Genomic DNA, 18,867 nt, shown 5'->3' with positions numbered 1-18,867 from the left:
TTGTGATCTCATTTGATCCTTGAAAAAGCAACAGCAAATACACAATCATCTCCCATTTTAGACAGAAAAAGAAAATCCCAAATTTGGGTCACTTGTCTTTGAACACAAAGCTATTAACTGGTAAAACCAAAATTAGCACCCCTGCTTTCTAATTCTAAGGCTTCTCAAAGGAGGATAAACTGAATTAACAGAAATGTGATCTCTCAATCTGGAATAAATACACCCTGAGATGTGTACAATGGTCTTCCCTTCAAAGTTCCTAACAAATATTTATCTCTAAATTTGAGAATTATTATAGTACTAACTCCTCAATAATGTAACCCTTGGCAAGCCAAAACTTTCAAAGTCAGATGTGATGATCAGATATTTCAAGTTCACACAGCAACAATCCCTAAAACTCAGTGTATCCGCGTTGAGTATAATGTACTAGTTCCAACGTGACAAAAACTATCTATGAAAAAATCAGCCACGAGGACCTCATAATTGTCAAGAACATTGTGATCGGGGCACCAGTCATTTCTCGATCCCTGTTCCACTAAGTTCAGTGACAACAGTTCAGATCCCTATCAGACTCAAGTGTTGTCCATGATCAGATCTGGGGTGGCTGCGAGGGGGCTGAGGAGGCAAGACTGTGAAAAAGATCCCTACTTACAAGACCTTGGTTAAATGGCCATTGGCCACCACCTTCTCATTATAACGATTGTCTTTCTAAGCTTTCACCTAACAAGTTTACATGCTTGTGTTACCTCATAGGCTCTCACAATGTTCCCGGTTCTGTGCGAATGACAATTAGCCCAGAGGCTACTTCACCTCCATTTTACACAAAAAGGAAACTGAGGCAGCAGATGGTTATCTTTACAGCTTGTCCTCAGCGATCTGGTCACTTGCAGGATCCCAAAGGAAGCCTAGATGTGGAGTCTCTGAAGAAACCCTCCATTCCAGACTTCCCATGTCAAACTCCAGGGCTAAGGGGGAATCTAAGCCCCCCAATCAAGGAAGGGGAAAAATGGGGGTCGCTCCCATTTGGACCTTCCCCGTTCCTTCCTTGTCCTCGCTCGCCGTCCCCTAGAGCCCTCTCTGCCCCAGGGAAGAAGTGCCGGCCTGTCCCGCGGGGCGCGGCCTCGCCTCCTCGCACTCCCGGTCCCGCCAGCCCCAGAGGGCGCGCTCCCGCTCTGGGCAGGCACCTGTCCCTTCACCACGTTCGGCGGCTCCCTGATCGCCCAAGGATCAAACGCCCGCAGCCACCACCGACACCGGGAATGCGAGCAACAGGGCGAGCCCCGCAGGCCCAGGGAGCTGCAGGAATCCTCAGAAACTTACAGTTTTCCTACAGCGTGCGCGTCACGGCGAGGTGACGTCACGGGACCCGGCGTTCGGGGAGGTCAGGCCGCTGGGCGCCGGGCCGCACCGCCCCCACGGCTCCGCCCCGTGCGCGACGGCGGGAGAGCCGCCCCTTTCCTCGGCGACCCCGCCCCCCGCCGTGGGGCGCTAGGCGCAGGCGCACACGGCCTGCGTGGCCACCTCCTAGGGCGGGGACTGTTTGAGAGCGCTTCGCTGAAAGCCTGTGGCCGAGAGAGGGGGCACCAATGAAAGGGGCCTAGACACACACCCCCTTCCCTCCACCCCCCTCCCGGGGAGCACAGCAAACGAGCTGTCGTGCAGCGGGCTGGAGTCGGACGCCAGGGTTGTGAGGTAGATTTTCCGCAGACATTGCCTCCCTTCCCTCACGTGTTCATTAAAAGTTCTCCACGTGTGGAAACAACCATTTGCTCCCTATCAGGTGCCTGCGAGCCCTCGGGCGCGAGGATACAGCTCTCCCACGGGTCCTCCCTCCCACCCGGCCCCGCCCCCGGCTCCTCCCTCCCACCCGGCCCCGCCCCCGGCTCCTCCCTCCCACCCGGCCCCGCCCCCGGCTCCTCCCTCCCACCCGGCTCCGCCCCAACCGGACCTGCCTTGGCTCGGCCCCGCCCAGGGCGGCTAGACCCGTCCCCTCGAGTCCGCCCTTCCGGCTCCCGCTCCCGGCTCCGGCGGGTGCCCGCCTGCCCCGCCCTGTCCCGGCACCGCCTAGGAGATGTTAGTGTCTCCTTACTGTATTTCCCGTTTGGGCTCAGCGAAGCTACTTACAGGCTACCGTTCACCACTATTAAATTTAACAAACGGTGGTCCGTAAACAAATATGTACACTTCTTGGCCGGTGTGAACTTTCCACCACCTTCCACTCACGTGACGATACCTTCCTGTGCCCCGGGTCTCTGCTCTTTATGCTCATAGCCAACGACTTTTAAAAAATGGCTCAGTAGAAGAGAAAAGAACTAACACCAGTACGTTAACAGATTATTTCTGGCTTATAGGATTCCTACATTACTCTCAGAAGGAGGAAAAAAAAAATAAACGTTTTGGTTAAAAGTGGCTCACACAAATCAGTCTTGGGGGAAAAAATAATAGGAAAAACAGGCCTTGGAAATAGACCCTAAGGAGGAAATATTGAAGATAACAAGGATCTCTTTTAAAAATGTATTTGGAATCACGACAAATGGCTGGATCAGGCATGGGGTTTTGCCAGGCAGCTCCGGTATAAATAAAACCTGAAACAATGGTTTGTTTACACTCTCATTAAAAATCCTGTAGTATTTTCATAGGAAAGAGTGATTACAGGAGAATATTAGTCTTTAGCTCTTGACGTCTAAGCTAGTTAAAAATAAATATGTGTATTATTCAGGAAAAATCTAAAGTTTTGAAAAGTTTCTGATTTGGGTAATATTTGTACATTTATGTAATATAATTTTATACAAGATCTTAATTATTTTCAAATGATGTAAGAAATGTGTACAAAATTTTAACAGTAAAGTATTTTTCTGTGGAGAACAGTTACAGAAAAAATAGCACTTTTTTAAAGTGCTACATATTTTAAAAATAATGATATTGATATTTTTCTTTGCAAAACAACAATTTTAAGAAAAGTTTAAATTGTATATTTCATCGTTAAAATACTTATAAAATGTTTTATGTCTATCATGCCAAAAGTTGGAATTCTCTTTTGAGATTCTAGATATACCTATGGGAGTGTTTCACAAGTAAATGTCAACTCATTTTTTGGAGTGGAAATAAGAAGTATACATCAAATTCATTAAATGTTTTTGACATAGACTATGTTTGCTTTTATAAGATGTTTTGACAAGATGCCTTCCTTTTTTTTCTCCCATCATCTTATTCAGTATTTTTTTCTCTTTCTACCCCAAGATTTAAAACAAAAACCAACACTTCATATATTGCTACATGCGGGAAAGAAGTTATGTGGCCAAGAAAAGATTGACAAGCAGAAAGGGTACCCAAACAAAGAGGAACTTCAGGGAATGTCAAGTAAAAATTTGTGGGGATATACACATTCAGGCTCAGTCAAGTTTCTGTGACAAACTGGAATTCGATCTAAACAAGTAGCCAGGAGCTAGGGTCAAAAGTGCGTTGATACTAGACAGAGGAACTCTAAGAAGAACTTCTTAATTTAAGAAAATAACACCCTGGACACTCAATGATTATCACCAGAGGGACTCAGTGGCCTCCACTCTGGCCCTTGGGGTTTCAGTTTCCGCTGGTGGTTCTTTCACTTTGATATCTGCTGCCCCTAAGCAAGCTAACCCCCAGAGCCCTCTACTTCAGAACTCTTCCCTTGGTCCTACACTGCAAACTGAGAAAAATTTAACTCTACTACTAGGGATAAATAAAAGGTGGAAATACAAGAGCTACTATTTACTGAGTGTTTATATGTACCCAACCCTGCATTATCTCCTTAATCCTTGCAACTGGATGAGATGAATGCTGCCATTATCTCCATTTGACACGCAAGGCAAGCAGGGTGTCCGATGCTAAGTATCTCACATCATGCAGCCTCTAAGTAGCAAAGCCGAGATTTGAATCCATACTCCAGAATCCACAGCCATCACCACTGATCTGTGTGAAGTTTCATATAACAATGTAAGAAACAGAGACTCAGGAAGTCCAAGATGCATAAATTCTAGCTCCAAAAGACTGACACCATGGGTATCTTCTTCACTGTTCCACAGCCTGTCTTTGCATGGATACTCCTCTGTTTCATTGTTTAAAGTGCTCATCACAAACCACTGAGCTGATTTTGTAACCATTAATAGATTGCCACTCTGAGAAACACTAATCAGAGCCCAAAATATAAAATACACAAATTGGGTATTCTGAGTTGCTATGCTATGTAGTTCTTACTATGGGTCTCAATTAAAAAAGTGTGAAAAACGCTATTATAACCACCCCTTGCCTGACTTCTACGCATGTTTCTTCCTTCGGAATCAAGACCAAGAGAAACCAAATTCCACTCTGTTAGCCCCTTGCATCTGTCTCAGCTCCAGGATCTGGTCTGAGAGGTCTCTTTCCAGGCAATCAAGACAAATAATCAGATCATTCTTGCACCCAGAAAGGGTCCTGTCTCCAGGAGCTCAAGCACAAAAGTGTACTAATACCTTAACAGTATAATAAGCATCCGTAAGCCAAGAGTTACACAGAATTAAAGAGAGGTTGCTCTGAGAAGGGAGCAGAGATAAGGAGCTTGGTGGAAGGAAGACCTGAGACAAAGATTGGAGAGTTAGAGAGGGATGTGTGATCGATAACCTCACAATCTTTCGTAGGTCTGCTGGCGCAGGGTTTGCAAAGTATTTCATAAGTCATTTTATCGGCTCTCTCCCCCCATCCCTTTATCGAGCTAATTCTCCCCAACCTTTTGGTCTCTTTCTTAAGCAGGAACTCCCTCTGAGAAGCTTTCCCTAAGCTACCTTTGCTCTTGGCCTTGAGAATTGTTTTAATTTCCTTCTCTGCTAGACTGTAAGCTCTGTGAGAGTAGGGACAATGTTGGTCTTGTTCAAGCTCAAATCCTCTACTTGTAGCTGAATACCCTAAGCTGGTACTCAGGAACTATGTGTGGAGGGAGGAAGGAATGGACAGATGGGCCCAAATTTAAAGACTGGCTAGGTTTCTTACTCAAAATGCTAGTTGTTTTCTAAAAAGGGGGCAGTGTGTTAATAAGAACAATACTGAGAAGAAAAATCCTTATGGAAAAAAACCATTTTGAATGGCGATGCAGCATATCATAGCAAAACACTGAACGGGTCAGCTCTGTTATTAACTGGGTAGTTTTGTGCAAGTCCAGTAACTTCTCTGAGCCTTTAGTAGGCTCAATAAATGTTATTTGTAGCGAATGTCCTAATAGAGTGTTACCCTGGGGGAACTCTGGGAAATCAGGGCAGGCCACCTGGAGCCTTATTTGCATGAAGTTCCCTGAAAGAAACTGACAGGCACTGGGAGCTGGCAATTAATCCTCTTAAACAAAAGATGTTGGACAAAGGCTTCGCCCAAGAAGAGGGTGGAATGGGGGAGTGAGGAGTGAAATAGAAGACAAGTAACTAGTGTCATTGCTCTCAGGAACCAAGTTCATGACTGAGTACAGGGCCAGGTGCACGCTTTTGAGTATTAAGTTGAAAGAATCAAGCTGCCTTTGTGTGTGTGTGTGTGTGTGTGTGTGTGTGTGTGTGTGTGTGTGTGTGTTGGGATTGGAGGGCCGGAAAGGAAGATGCAGGAGAAGGAGGAGGGTGTCAAAAAGATTGACAATTCCTCAAGGGAAAAACCTCACTTACTACAGCACAACCAGCAGGCAGAATGTTCCAGTAAAAGGCCTCTGGGTCTCTGTGTATTCTGTTCTTCCTCCCTGGAATCTATTTACTCCCTTATTTCTTGGAAAAGACCTACTCTTTCTTCAAGTTCAAGTTCTATCATTAATTACCTCTGCTAGTAATTGCGAACATTAACTGAGCACTTGCTTAGATCTAAAGCTGAGTACTCTCCGTGAAACCTTTAATCTTGACAATGATTACTTTTTCTTAGAGGTACAAAAATTAATGGTGCATCTCGTAGTTCATGGCATCTTCGGTTTAATAACAAATAATGCGTTGTATTACATTTGTTTGTGCTTCTTTCTCCCCCACTAAGCTGTGAATTCTTTGAAGACAGAGAGGGATTTACTCAACTTTGTGTCTTTAGCACCTAATGTAGCTCCCAGCACGTAAAAAACATTCGACAGACTTCTCGAAATCCCTCGAAGAAGGAATGTCATCTCCCTGACAGAGTGACTGGTAGGTGCGATCTAGGAGACAAAAGTCATAGACCGTTGGCACCAAAATTTGTGGTTATCCCCAAGTCCTCATTGGCCTGGGAAAACGAAGTCACAAATTCCTCAGAAGTTTTGTCCTAGTTAAGTTCTATCTGGCGTTAAAGGTATGTAACAGTCAGTCCATCTGCGCAATTAATTCAGCGTGTCTCTTCTCCACTTGACAAATTGTCATTTGTTATTTACCCTTTATGTTGGGTTCACACAATTTTTTTTAAAGATTTTTTTTTTATTTATTTATTCGACAGAGATAGAGACAGCCAGCGAGAGAGGGAACACAAGCAGGGGGAGTGGGAGAGGAAGAAGCAGGCTCATAGCGGAGGAGCCTGATGTGGGGCTCAATCCCAGAACGCTGGGATCACGCCCTGAGCCAAAGGCAGACGCTTAACCGCTGTGCCACCCAGGCGCCCCAGGGTTCACACAATTTTTAACCAATTAAAGCAGTTATACTAAGACCAAATCAAAGTAATATTTTAAAATCTGATTTTGTGAACTCAGATCCAATTGCCTTTAGACTTTAAACTGGAGATGGTCCTCTGCTCACAGAGTTGTTTGATTTGTGTTTTTATATTTTTGAATTGACTATCAGGAGGTAACACATTTTAAAAGCAAGCATTTGACTGCTTCCAAAAAGTCAGAAGCTCCAATGATATTGGCGACCCACTCACCCAGGGCGTTCATCATTGGAACTAAGCTGCCTGGTTCAGAGGCGCAGATGTTCCCCATTTTCCCATAACCCCACCTGGGGACTGTTTAACTTACCCACTTGGCCCCTGAAGGCACTTGAGGGATCTTGAAAGTGTAGGGCTTGATCATTTAAGTCTCTAGCTTAAGAAGGATCATAAAACCTACAAAATGAACAGCTTTGCCCAGAAATTCAGTAATGCTGTTAAGTGAATTGATGATAGTCAATAGTCACATTTTCCTTTATAAATAGAGTTTTCACAATTTTTATATCTTTTTTTCTAGAGGAAAAATATTTTTGTGCATTAGGTATTTTTCAATACTATATTGCTTTTTGGTGTGTAAACAAAAGAGAAAAATATTTAAGAGAAATTGAAGCTCAAAATAGACAGTTGAGTTCACAGTATGGCCTGGCGCATGTGACTGTTGTATTGATTGATTCACAGAATACACACTTAACCAGCATGCAACTTTCTTTCCCTGGCCTCGCAGTTCTCTTGTGACACATGGGAGACGGAAGTATTTGTTAATTATCAGGTTTGTGTTTTGTTCTATACCACAAAGGGTAGTCACAGTCACTTTTACATTACACTTTAAACTCTAAGGCTATATAAAATACGAGTAATTCATCAATCTGTTGTTTTGGTGAGATTCTCTTGTTCACACATGTAGTAGGTACAGCTATTGACCTTGGTTACAAATGACAGGAAAACCCCAAGATAAGTGGCTTAAACAAGATTGGTTTATTTCTTTCATGTATAAAAATGTCTGGATATAGGGGATCCGGGGTCAGTTTGCTCATGTCAAGTATCAAGGACTCAGGCTCTTTCTATCTTATTGCTCAGTCATGTGTGATCTACATTCCCAGTCACCTCACAGTCCAAGATGACAGCCTAGCTCTGGAAATCCCCCAACATGCAAGAAGGAGAAGGTCCAGAATATTCCGCAGCTTGTACTCCTCAAAGCCCACTTTTTCAAGAAGGTTTTCTCAGCTAATGAAGAGACTGATCTACTGATTTCTCTTCTAAATTCCCTAAAAACCTACTTGTACTGGTCTTTATTCATTTAAATACTTTAAAATGTATTTTATTCTGAATATTCTCAATATCTCTGTCATCATAATCATTCTTAAATCTAGAACAATGATTCTCAACCCTGGTTACACATTAGAGTTGCCTGACAAACTCTAAAATGAAAAGCAGTCCTCAGGTGCCACTGGTGGTCCAGGATCTATACTTGGAGAAAAACTGCAAAGGTGAAAGAAGACGGACAGTTGGGGGCCAGGGATGGGGTTGTTGAGAGGGGATTCACACCAGTCGTAGGTTCTGTTAGGGGCTCACTTAGACACAGGGCCCTAAGGAGCATGTGTGCCAGGAAAGCTAGACATCAGCCTAGGATTCTATATAGATGGTCCTGAGGCCAAATGTGATCCAGAGGCATGAGGTTTCATATCTGCGAATGGATGACAGAAACCCTTGGGCCAGGATGACCAGAAGTGGTGGCCACCAGGCACTGAAGATCTGAGGCTCTTCCCCATTGTTTTTGGGTTTGTGTACCTAAGAGAAGGAATAGGAGCCAGGAAGACAGATAGATAAGATAGATAGGTAGGTAGATAGATAGATAGATAGATAGATAGCATTTTCAACCTCTCTAGTGAGGAAGCTAAGTCAGATTGGATTTAATTTAGAAAAATTAAAGACATCATGGTTCTTGTGACTCAAATCTCATGGAACAAAATTGTGGATGTGACAAAAGCTGATACATGTGCAGGAAAACACCTTATATTTTAACAATACTTTATTGTCGTATATAAGTTCTCATGCTCTAATTACTATCTGATTATAACTACAAAGCCGCCCTTTAGAGTGAATGCAAAGCAAAGAGGTGATGTCAGTAGAAATTCAGGATGATACCTGAAGAACCTCAGAGAGATGTTTGTGTTTTCTGACTCTTAACAGTTGAGAAAAATGTCAAATATTTTCCTGGCTGGAGATTTTCCTTGCTATCACTATCTTCTTATTTATAGAAGCAAAACTAATTTTTTTCACTTTAAAACTTTCATTCCTACCATATCTATCAAATTAGATGGGCACTTACTGCATTTTTACTTATATACACACCAAAAAAATGCAAGAAAAGAGGCATCCATTTTATACTAAGTTGGTTTGAATTTTCCTTTCATGTATTACTTCTAAAGCCTCTTTTTAAATTTGAAATATTATATTACTCTTGTCATGTAAAGTATACCACTTTCTTTTTTACTATTATTTAAATTTTAGTTAACATTCAGAGCAATATTGGTTTCTGGAGTAGAATTCAGTGATTCATCACTCACATACAACATCCAGTGCTCATCACAACAAGTGCCCTTCTTAATGCCCATTGCCCATCTAGCCCATTCCCCACCCACATCCCTCCATCAACCCTTAGTTTGTTCTTTATAGGTCTCTTATGGTTTGTTTCCCTCTCTCCTTTTTTCTTTTCCCCCTTCCCATATGTTCATCTGTTTTGTTTCTTAAATTCCTCATATGAGTGAGATCATATGGTATTTGTCTTTCTCTGACTGACTTATTTCGCTTAGCATAATACCCTCTAGTTCCATCCATGTCATTGGAAATGGCAAGATTTCTTTTTTTTGATGGCTGAGTAATATTCCATTCTATATATACAACACATCTTCTTTATCCATTCATCTGTTGATGGACATTTGGGCTCTCTCCATAGTTTGGCTATTGTAGATAATGTTGCTATAAACATTGGGGTGCATGTACCCCTTTGAATCACTATGTTTGTATCGTTTGGGTAAATACCTAGTACTGCATTGCTGAATCATAGGGTAGTTGTATTTTTAACTTTTTGAGGAAGCTCTATACTGTTCTCCAGAGTAGCTGCACCAGTTTGCATTCCCAACAACAGAGCCAGAGGGTTTCCCTTTCTCCACATCCTCGCCAACACCTGTTGTTTCTTGTGTTGTTAATTTTAGCCATTCTAACAGGTGTGAGGTAGCATCTCATCATGGTTTTGATTTGTATTTCCCTGAAGGTGAGTGATGTTGAGCATCTTTTCATATGTCTGTTAGCCATCTGGGTGTCTTCTTTGGAAAAGCGTCTATCGATGGCTTTGGCCCATTTCTTAACTAGATTGCTTGTTTTTTGGTTGGTGAGTTCAATAAGTTCTTTATATAGATTTTGTATACTAACCCTTTATCAGATATGTCGTTTGCATATATCTTCTCCCATTCCATAGGCTGCCTTTTAGTTCTGTTGATGTTTCTTTTGCTCTGCAGAAGCTTTTTATCTTAATGAAGTCCCAATAGTTCATTTTTGCTTTTGTTTCCCTTGCCTCCAGCAATGTTAGACCAGTTTCTTAATATGGGCTTGGTGATCTATTTACTAAAAGCAAAAGCATTAAAACTACAGTTATCTGATTCCTAGATTTCCCTCCCTTTAAATAAAATAGTGCCATTTATAAAAAGCATGGAGCCTGGTACACCATCAGTCCTCATTCGATGAATGAAGGCAGGTTATACAAAAGAACTTTGTCTGAGAAACAAGAACTAAATATGCCCTAGTAGCCATATAAGAGCTACTCATTTATTTTTATGTTTCACTTTTTTTTTGGGGGGGGGGTAACACACATAGAATAAAATTCACAAATAATAAATGTACAATTCAATGAGTTTTAACCAATAAATATAGCCATATCCCCACCACACAATTATGATATACATATACTATGGAATAATCCCATCACCCAGAAACTTCCTTTTACTACTTTGTGGGCAATCCCCTCCCCTCCCCTGACCCCTGGTACCAGTGATTCTTTTGTATGTATATAAATAGTTTCATATAAGTAGAATAAAATAGTGCTTTGTGCCTGGAAACTTCTACCTAGCAAAAATGTCTGTGAGATTTACCCATGTTGTTGTATCAGCAGTTCAAACCCTTGTTTATAACTGAGTAGTATACAATATTATGGATATATTACAGTCTATCCATTCGCCCATTGACATGCATCTGAGTTGTTTCCAGTTTTTGTCCATTATAGGTTAAACACATATAAACTTCGGGATACAACTCTTATGTTTTCTTTTGTCTTGGATAAATAGTAATGGAGCTGGATTTCATGGTTAGTATATCCTTAACTTTATAAGAAACTTTTAAATGACTTTAAAAGAAAGCTTGGCCTAATCTGAGGTCACAAGGATTTTTTCTTTTGATTTCCTCTAGAAGTTTTATAGTTTTAACTTTTATATTTAGGAATATGATTCATTTAGAGTAAAATTGTTGTGTAGTGTGAGGTAAGAGTTGAGTTTCTTTTTTTCCCATACACATAACCAGTTGTTCCAGCCCCATTTATGTGACAACTATCTTTCCCCAGCTGAATTACCATAGCACCTTTGGCATCATCTCTGACATTACCTCCCCCCCCCAACAAAATCCCATCTGAATTCTTTCTAACTAACTCAAGACCATCCCTCTTACTATGGTCAGGTTTAGGCTAAAAAAATTCACCACCACCACCACCACCAACAACAACAACAACAAAACATAAAGCCTCTCTAGTGGATTCTGTGACACATTGCTCAGATCCCACCTCTGGATGGAGATGTTTGTTCCAGCTTCTGGACATGTTGGTTGGTGATGACTCCCAGCTGTGTCCGTCTCCAGGAGCTGCTCTCATGTGCAGGAATCAGCCTTGCCCAAGGCTATCCCTCATCCCTGGGGGCAGCTTCCATTCAGGGATTCTCAGTGGAGGCCTGGCAGCCTGGCTTCAAGGTAGGACAGCTCTGAATAGCCACTGTGGCTCCATGGGCTCCGCTGTGGCCTCTGATCCATCTGCATTGAGGCCCAACTTGCCCTCTTCCCAACCCTCTTTCCCTTTACTCTCTTACAGGTACTATTCCCAAAATTATTCCCTATATAAATGGCTGTATGCAAATCTCAGGGCTTCTGTGACTATTTCTCAGGGAGTCCGACGTCTGAGCATCTTAAACGCTGATTGTGTCATTTCTCTGCTTAACGTCCTTAGTCTACAGGACATACGAAGGTTTTCATAGGTTGGCTCCAATTCATCTCTCTGTCCTCAACTTCCTCTGTCACCATTGACTCTGTCCTTCAGACAACTGTATATATTTATATTTCTCAATTCCCCAGTACTCACTTCGTTGCATATGGACTTCTCTCTGCCAAGGATAAATTTCCCACCTTCTGCTTATCCTTCTGTTCTGCCTTGGGTCAGATGTCACCTCCTCTGGGAAGCCTTCGTATTTTTCCTCACAACACCACGTAACTCCTTATATAAGAATTTGCCATGTAATGTTGAAACTTATCTGTTTACCTATCTGACTCTCATACTAAATTGTGAACTTCTCTAGGCAGGGACTGAATCTTGGGCCCCATGCCGTCGTGGATTATAGATTTTCAATACTTTTTTTGGTGAATAAATGAATAATATATACTAAGATAAGTTGGGCACTGTAAAAAAGTATTAAACATTTGGAAATTTTTGCCGTATTTGGTTCATGGTATCTTATATCTAGAACGTCATGTATCTTCTTTAACAGAGGCTGTATATTATTTCAATCGTTTTAAAATTCTGGACTACCATGCTGACTGGAAACAACTCCAGGCAAACACCTCAAGACGAAATGAAATCCAAACCTCAGATCTTTAGTTTTGTTTTTAAAAAAATGAAAAAGGGACTGGGAAAGAGTTGGGGTGGAAACCCCAATGATTTCGGGGGGGTGGTGGAGAGAGAGAAAGAGAGAAGTGGAGAGAGAGCTGATTAAACTGGATTGGCTGGTTAGAGACTGGAAATTTTCCTCCCTTTCCCAAGAGGCTTATTTTTTATCTTTCTTTTTCACACTGTGAAGTGTCAAATTAAATTGCAAAGTTAATTCTTGTCACTGAGGAAGGGATTCTAAATGTATTAATTAAGGATTACTGGCATTTTAATTTTATTCATGAGAATGAAAACTTTTTAATAATTAAACAACTATTTGTTCTCTTTTACGTATTTATATTATTATAACATATTACAATTTAACATCATTACTTTAGACTCTAGTTTCCAGAGACTAGGATGGCTATTTTAAAATAAGAGCTGTGCTTATTGATATATTTGATTTTATGAATTATGATACTAGAATTCCCTTGAGAAATTATGTTCTCTTTTCTTCAGAGGTGAAGTCTTTAACAGGATGAGATCTTATCTTGCAGGAAACCGTGAATCCACTGTGGAGAAGAATGATTTGGATTTCACTCTGGTCGAACATGAAGTACCTTTGAATTCTTCACTGTCTCCTTTAGTGATTTATCTTATGCATGAAAATAAGCTTTAGCGTTTTTCGAAACAGACGAACCTATCTTTATAGAAATTGAACAGTTCGGCAGGAAAAATCTAGGAGAAAAAAACAAAATTATTTCTTTTTGGTAAGGTAACAATGTAAAAACAGTTAAAAAATGGGGGGGGAGGCAGTATATCTTCGAAAATCCAGATATTTAATGATTATGTCAAAATTCATATTTTAAACAGTGAAGCATTCCCTGAAAAAGTTGGAGCTGTCTTCTTTACAAATAAATGTTGAAAGGATTACAAATTCTAACTTATGAAACGTATTCTAAAAATAAAATTATAAGTTTATAATTTAAAAATGTTTCTTTTTCTAAATTCGCTTTGCCTTTTAACATTTAGCTTGGACCCCTCTATTTTCTCTCAGTAAATAAACTACTCTAGTCCAGAGATAATATTAAAAAATAATAACCGCAGAGAAAGGAAACAACATTGAAAGATATGGTGCTTCAAGCAAAACTAAATTATAGGACTTCAAATGGCAGCAACAATCGGAGGTTTCTTTTTTAATTAAATCATGAGTTTTTATTAACAGAATAAAAGCCTTAGCTTTTTATATACGTACAGAGAAATTATGTGCATAGACGTACATTGTGCCCTTGTCACCTTGACGGACAGAGATTATTATTAACAATAGTGTAATACAGGCGTACAGAGAATCTGGAATTCTGTCTCTGTTAAGATTTAGATCCTGCCAGTGGGTAGCAGCTGTTTTAAATTTAAGAGGACAGGAGTGGGTTAGCGACATTTTGTAAGAAATAAATGAGCCCTCAGCACACACCAATGGCTGGTAAATTCAGAAAATGATAAACATTCTTCCTTGAGCAAGAAAGCAAGATAGGAAACGCACCTGCAAAGACTTATTTTCAAAACAGAAAAGATGTTGCTATGGAACAAAGACATTTGCTGAAATTTCTCCATTCTTCTCTTTTCACCCTTTTCCCCATATTTTGTCTTTACACGTTCAAGATCATCTCCTGACTTCAATTGTTTTCCTGAAATCTCAGAGATTTCAACTTAAATAACACAAAACAGAAAACAAAACAAAACCAAAACCAAACCAAACCAAAACAAAACTTTAAGACTCAAAGATGTCAACTTCCATTTTTAAAACCAAGAAAATGTCCTAAGTAATTTTCCATTAACATTTGCTCAACATCCTTTTCTCCCTTTGGTCTATTTTTTTTTTCTTCTGTGAAAATAGCATCAACATTTTTTAAAGGACCAAACAACAAAAAATCAACCAATCAAACAAAAAATATCAAAGATTTTTTAAAAAATGCCTAGTAAGCAATAGAAAAGGGGCTGCTAACATTATTTTAAAAATAGATACTATGTTTTATACTTTATCTTCTGGTTGGCATTCCAGATGGTGAAAAACTTTAAACAAACCTTTTCTATAAGTCAATTTTAAACTACAAACTTTCTAATATTTTTAAATATCACATAATTGCTGTGAAGGACACAATTTATATTTCTTAATAAGCCTAATTTAAAAGAAACACTAATTCCCCCAACTTGCCATTTTAATTTCCTGGAGTAGATTCCTATGTCTGTCACTTAACACTCTACAAACTATATGTGTTTCTTATTTCTTTGTCTTTAAATCATAATTCCAGAAAACCTTTGAAAAGAAGGATCTCATATTTAGAAGGAAAGTAAAAACTGAGATAAAAATATAGGATAGTAATGTAGACTGTATTTAATACAATCAAACTGTAATTCTCTGACATAATTTACTTTTAAGATTAAATGAATATCATCAATATAGCTCCATGTGTTTGTGGTTTTCAAAAGTTTGTGTAGGTTTTTGCCATCATCAGGGGTATGATACACACACACACACACACACACACACACACACAGCCCCCATAGAAGCTGATGTATACAAACTGAATTAAACTGGTAAGAGGTATTCGAGGTCATTTTCAGGCTACATAATTAATTAAAATACAGTCTTTTCTTAAATAAATGCAGCCCAAACTTTATAAAACTGTATTTTAGTAAAAAGATACATACTAATGATTCTTTACAATGAAAATTAGAGTTACAAACTTTAGAAAAGTAGGGAAGGTAAAAACAAAGATAATGGTTAAAAAAATTCTGATTATGATCTTTTACATTACTACACCCAAACATGACATGACAACGTGAGAAAAAGATCCTTCAGGATTATGATTGTAAATGCTCAATCAGTATCTCCCAAACCACATAAAATTAGAACCTAGAATTAAAACAACAACAAAAACAAATATGGGAAAAAAAAAAACCTTCAGACTGCCACTTTAGCTTTGTGCTCCTTTAATTTTGATAGATTTTTCTTCCTATTGCTATTGGGATTGAAAAAAAGTTTGTCCTACACTATTTGTATGTAAAATTTGAGTCTGTATATGATTTCTCCCTTATATTTCAAGATCCTTGGTGGTAGAGGATACGTTTTTACTTATCTGTCTGCCAGTATTTTGCTGTGCGCACAGAAGATCCTTTAAATGCAATTTAAAAAAGACATAAATAAATAATAACATGTTTTGTCCTTAAACTTAATCACAAAACAAATGCTTTGATGGGAAAAAATCCAAGCAAAGCTAAGTCACAGTTGCCAAATCCCTTAGCTAGTACCTTACGGGGCAACATGATAGCTTTTGATGTCTAGTTCAAGTTTTGAATCTGTAGGAGCAAAGCAGGAGAAGCCCTGAAGCCCCAAACCGTGGAAATCCAATTTTGACCTTAACAAAAAAGCATTTTGTTTAAAATGGTTTCATACATTAAGAATCCTCGATGCATCTCTTTTACTAATTTGTCTTTAATCTTCTGGAAAGAGAAATAATGTTGATATAATCTATATTAACGTAACACAGTAACTCAAAAGTATGCAAAAGTAATTATTGCTATTAATTAAGTATTGGAAACTTTAAAAACTCTATGAAAACATATTTAAGGAGAGAGCATCAGCAACAATTTACAAAATTCCAGGGTTCTAAAACGAACACATATGCCCCAAAAGATCTAGATGAATTAATATTAAATGTATCTATTGTTGTATATTTTAATTTTGTGTACTTTAAAATAAGTGAGATTAAAGTTTATTACAGAATAAATGCTGATTTTCCAAAGTGTAGACTTACTTTAAGATCTATTAAATGTGTTCATTCATTCAGTACTTATCAATCATATGGTCTTGTAAGACACTGTGATATTGACTGAATAGGAGATAAATATCAGTAAGGCATTGATTTTCAAGGATCGTTCAGTTTAATAGAGACAATAAGGCAGTAGGAAACAAGTAATAATAATACATGATGTACAATTCTAAGTTTTGTTCAAGTTCGGCTATGAACATAACTTCTAAATAAACATTTGGCAATTCATATTTGGCAATGTAACTATAAGCCATGATCAAGTAGGTTTGTTAAGTGAATCAATATATATGAAGTTCTTAGAGCATATGTAGGAAGTGCTACAGAAGTGTTAACTATTAGCTATTCATTCCAGAAATATAAAGATGATTCAATATTATGAATAATACCTAGTTTATTGCATTAACAATTAAAGAAAAATGTACTTGTCAATATATAATAAACACGTTTGATAAACTTCAGCAGCAATTAAACAAAACGCAGCAACCACATGCTAAAAGGTGAGTAGTTACAGTTATCACCATTAAAATCAGAAAATAGGGGCACCTGGGTGGCTCAGTCATTAAGCCTTTGGCTCAGGGCATGATCCCCGCATTCTGGGATCGAGCCCCACATCAGGCTCCTCCGCTGGGAGCCTGCTTCTTCCTCTCCCACTCCCCCTGCTTGTGTTCCCTCTCTCACTGGCTGTCTCTCTCTCTGTCAAGTAAATAAAATCTTTAAAAAATAAAATAAAATCAGAAAATAAATAGGAATACCTGCCAACTTTATCAATCAGGGGTCAGCCAGGAGGCAGAAATCACATCAGTTATTTTAGCAGAGAGAACTTAATGTAAGGAATTATTAACAAGGTGTCAAATTATTTACAAAGTAGATTTAAAAAGAGAGAGAGCTTGGAATCAGAGGTAGCAATTGCAGAAAGCACCTACTATCGTATGATTGGGTGGGATCAAGAAGAGAGGTTGGATTTATGAAAACTTAGAAGCTTGGAGAAGGGCTATTGTAGAAACGAAACTCAGACCTCTAGTACCTCTGAGTGAGGGCAGGGAAGTGCAATGAGGTGGCTTCTGCACATATTGGAAAACCATTTATGGGATTATCCTGCTGTTATTGGAAGGAAGCTGCTGCCAAGGTGAAGAGGCATTGGTGAGATGACACTCATAAGAACGGGGAGCAAATAAGAAGCTCTCAGAAAACAAATAAGAAGGAACAAGTCTTTCTTCTCCAGCCTGAGATCTCCCAGCAGTACGTATATCAGCAGAGATTAACAGGCAACCACCTTGCAAAACAAAAACATGGTTTGCAGAGTTCCAGTTCTGGCATCAGAAGTGAAGCATCAAAAGGTAGGTCTGAAACTAAGAGATAATAGCTTAATAAGTGACATATTTACCATCATCATTATAATTTGAAACTAGTATTGGAGATTTAGGCTAATACCGAAGGTAAGAAAACAAAATAATAATAATCAATATAAATACTGGGTGAAAAAAGGGGGGAGATCACTTTATATGCAGAAGATGTTATACCTAGAAAACCTAAGAAACTATAGTAAATTATTTTTCTAAGTGAGAGAATTAGATAAGGTGGCAGGATGTAAGATAAATATACAAACATCAATGGATTTTTCTCTGTACTTGTTGCTTTGGTTAACTTTGCTGTGTAACAAAACAAACCTAATATTGCAGTGTCATACAATAGCAAACATTTATTTCTCACTGACACTACCTGGGGGCTGTGGGTTGGTGTTGAGAGACACTGCTCCATAAGTCTCATGGTCCTACATGTCCTTTTGGGTCTGCTAAGCCTGGAAGAGCCTGATCATTTTTTTACCCAGCCATTTCTTAGAGGTGTTTGCAGTGGGTAGCCTTGAGGGAAGAGAGAATTTCTACCTCTGGGACAAAGAGCAAGCTTGCTCACTGTCTGCTAGGAAACGATGGGCTTTCAAGTTCAGTGTTCCTCTCCTGTAATGCAATTTACTATGTGTTCAGGCATCCATCTGAGCCCCTTCACATCACCAATGTGGGAATGGAGACTCAGGGAGGCCACAAAATCATGCTGACTTTCCAGATACTGCTTTTGTTGTAATAGTTTTTGTCTCTGACCCAGGAATTAGGTGTCTTCTGTCAGTATCCATGAAACTGGCAAGGTAACATATTAGCCTCAAAGTAGTAAAATATGAGACTTTCACAGTTCTTGACAGTTAGCTGCTGCTCTATTCTGAACTATGGGCTGGCGGCAGGTCTGCTTCACAACCACTCTCATTTCAGGATCCAGGCTGAAGGAGCAGCGCCTACCTGGTCATTTTTATGCCAGAAAGCAGAAGCTCAAAAAGCGAAGGGAAATCACACAACTGAATTTAGAGCTTCTGTTTGGTTGTGTTTATTTCATGTTCACTCACAGTCCGTGGCCAAAGGAAGTCATATGGCCAGCCCAATTGAGGAAAGGAAGTATGCTTCATCTCTAAGAAGGTATTGCAAATTATATCCAACAAGCATGGAGGTATAATCTTCT

General features: G+C 39.4%; 1 protein-coding gene across 2 annotated transcripts in view; it reads right to left on the bottom strand.

Moving 5' to 3' along the window:
- Window positions 1-1,428, bottom strand: part of ZNF438 (zinc finger protein 438) — a 172,107-nt gene extending 170,679 nt beyond the window's left edge. Inside the window, exon 1 of one of the 2 annotated variants that reach the window (XM_057304628.1) lies at window positions 1,321-1,428. The gene's annotated coding sequence lies outside the window, so the exon portion shown is untranslated. The remainder of the gene's footprint in view (window positions 1-1,320) is intronic. The other variant, XM_057304627.1, reaches the window with a different exon arrangement.
- Between the last annotated feature and the right edge of the window lie 17,439 nt (window positions 1,429-18,867).

Source organism: Ursus arctos, unplaced genomic scaffold (genome assembly GCF_023065955.2).
Source record: "Ursus arctos isolate Adak ecotype North America unplaced genomic scaffold, UrsArc2.0 scaffold_30, whole genome shotgun sequence".
NCBI classification, from domain to species: domain Eukaryota; kingdom Metazoa; phylum Chordata; class Mammalia; order Carnivora; family Ursidae; genus Ursus; species Ursus arctos.
The sequence above is the reverse complement of the archived record's forward strand: the minus strand, read 5'-3'. Positions and strand labels throughout refer to the sequence as shown.